The sequence below is a fragment of the Alligator sinensis genome, unplaced genomic scaffold (assembly GCF_000455745.1).
Source record: "Alligator sinensis unplaced genomic scaffold, ASM45574v1 scaffold693_1, whole genome shotgun sequence".
NCBI classification, from domain to species: domain Eukaryota; kingdom Metazoa; phylum Chordata; order Crocodylia; family Alligatoridae; genus Alligator; species Alligator sinensis.
This window is the reverse complement of record NW_005841987.1, coordinates 1,131,045-1,133,613: the sequence shown is the minus strand read 5'-3', so window position 1 is coordinate 1,133,613 and position 2,569 is coordinate 1,131,045. Positions and strand designations below refer to the sequence as shown.

Here is a 2,569-nt window from a genome sequence, read left to right as displayed (position 1 = left end):
TTTTTTTCCCACCATGCATGCTGTATTCACCATGTTATGCCAGATTACATCATGTAACCTTCAACTATGTCATGTCATTTTTTCAGCAGATGTGATGCAGAAGGACGTAGTTCCACATCCACTTGAAATATTTTTAACGGTCTCCAAGGAAGTTTTTCAATATTTGGTTCCTTGGATGTTTCTCAAATGCATCCTCATAGTCAATAATCTTCTGCTATTTTTATGAGGTGATCATGCAGTGAAAACGTAGACTATACTGTTCAACAATATTTCAAATTTAATTGAACCGATGACATGAGTGACAGAAATGGGGAGCGTATGGTGTACACGTACATAGCACTCATAAGCCTGCAGGAAAGGTAAGCAGAACCATCAAATGCATTTTGCAAGAGTGCTCCTACTGTTTAATGATTTTGAAGTTTTTTAGGCCTGCAGGTCAACATCCCAAGAACATGTCGGTGCAACTAAAAGGGAAGATCAAGAACTTGGAAGATAGGGAGAGACAGGTTCTTTGGATGGACAAGTTGGAAATAAAAACAGGTTAAGAGATTCACCTGTCACATAATTATGCTTGCCTTGCAATCAGGCAGATATCAAAAGAAGCATTAGCTTGGAAGACTTCAAAACAGGTGTTTGAAAGAAGGAGGGAGTCTTATTCTTACCCCAATTTGAAAATATTCGATATAAATAACAACTCACTTGTATCAAGACTGTGTTAAGACCTGACAAATTCACCTGTCTGGGGCCTCACACAGCTGATTTATCTGCCTGGACAGGTGGAAAACTGCCTAGACTTGTGAGCAAAGTGAAGTGGTTAGTGGAGTCGTACGAAGGAAGTGCTGTCTCTGATTGCAGCAGAGAGAGTAAGAATATTACAGTACCACAAATTAGCAGACAGTTTTAAAACAGTTCCCAAGCACTGAAATTAAAAGCACTTAATACAGAAATCATATTCTCCAGCTAAGGTACAATGGTACTCTGGTGAATTTAGTTTTTAGTACTTCCATGTTGGAACAGTGATTTGTCATTTGGAGGTAATCATGGGACCCACATTACGGCAGGACTTGCTAAGATTCTTATTTGCATCTAGTGACTCGGGTAACATTAACTCTTTAATGCAAGCAAATGCAACCTGTAAAATCCTATGGTCCTGCCTCTATAGACCACAGATCTTCTACCTTGTTCCCTGTTGGGCAATCATTCCAGTGAAATCAATGGACCTTGCTCCACAGTGATGACCTGCGCAGTGTGACTAAGGTGGGGTAGAATCTGTCTCTAACCATTTTTCTAGAGAAAAAAGTTTTAAGTGAACAAAGTTTTAAGGTGAAATTAAGTGGGCAGAAAAGTTTTGGGCCCTGTTTTTGGTGAAAATTGGCACAGTTCTATTAACTGCAATTAAACGTCAGTGATTTAGACCTGTTAAGGATCTGGCCCACAGCCAATGAGAGTGTAGGAGGTTTTTTCTTGGTGAAGATTTTGTTACTTTCTATAATGAATAAAATAATCTTACAATTTTTAGAATCTTATGCTTAAAGTAATATTTTTTGTACATGTGTCAGTCTTTTTCCATTTATCTCGAGTGTGGCAGGATCTGTTGTTGGCAAAATACACCATAATGCCACCTTCTGTAATAAGAGAGTGGAGAACATGACTACTGTGCTCATTACTGTTTCATTACTTCATGATTGGAAGAGGTTTTTTTTCCCACTGTCTGATTTTTATATTATCAGCAACAAGGCAAAGTCTTTGATGTTTTGTAACATTCTTCAACATAACTAGAAAACTACTTGTTTTCTTCATTTTCAGGGATACATCAGTGGTTTATAATTGATCTATAGCAGATCTTTGAGATTTAACCTTAGGTCATATATAAAATATTAAATATGGCCATTATAGAGAGTGTGTTCTTTTTTTAAACTGGATGGGTGTCAGCCCTGATGTCCTAGACAAATTCCAATTTGGGTAATTAAATCCTGCCTCCATAAATTCTCCATGTAATTTTAATTGCCTACAATATTTTTCTCTTTTAGTGCAAAATGTTGGTGCACTGTTGTTTTGTGCTTTGAAGCAGCTGATGTGTGCTGTTCTTGAGTTTGAAGCATTTCAGTGATAAGTAAATCTACTTTTGTACCTGTGTCCAGTTTTGAAAAGTATTGAACTTCCTTGGATCAGGTACAAACTTTACCAAATGTTTAGGCACTGGGATGAATAATGCCTTAGAACTGTAAAATAACATTTATGTCTAACATGCCTAAAATCTTTTTCTGAAATCTCCATTACTGTAGACACACAAATGAATTGCATCAGAACAAGCATATATCCTTTTACAGTACATTGTACTGCACAGTATGGTGACAAATGAGGATGATCTACATGATGAGAGATATATTTTCCAGTTTTGAGCAAAAAGATCATAGTTTTCCAGGTATGGATACTTAACTATTGTCATTTCAAGAAGGCTTGTGTGAATAGTATTTTATGTGAGTGGAATAACTACCAAAACATCTATTGCTATTTATAATATTATTGGAATCAAAGCACATTTATTTGAAACTAGCCAAGTGCCTGT

General features: G+C 36.6%; 1 long non-coding RNA gene across 1 annotated transcript in view; it reads left to right on the top strand.

Moving 5' to 3' along the window:
• Positions 1 to 264: 264 nt before the first annotated feature.
• Positions 265 to 2,569, top strand: part of LOC112549883 — a 6,110-nt gene continuing 3,805 nt past the window's right edge. The window contains exons 1-2 of the long non-coding RNA XR_003093473.1: positions 265 to 359; positions 2,286 to 2,425. This is a non-coding gene — a long non-coding RNA (uncharacterized LOC112549883). The remainder of the gene's footprint in view (positions 360 to 2,285; positions 2,426 to 2,569) is intronic.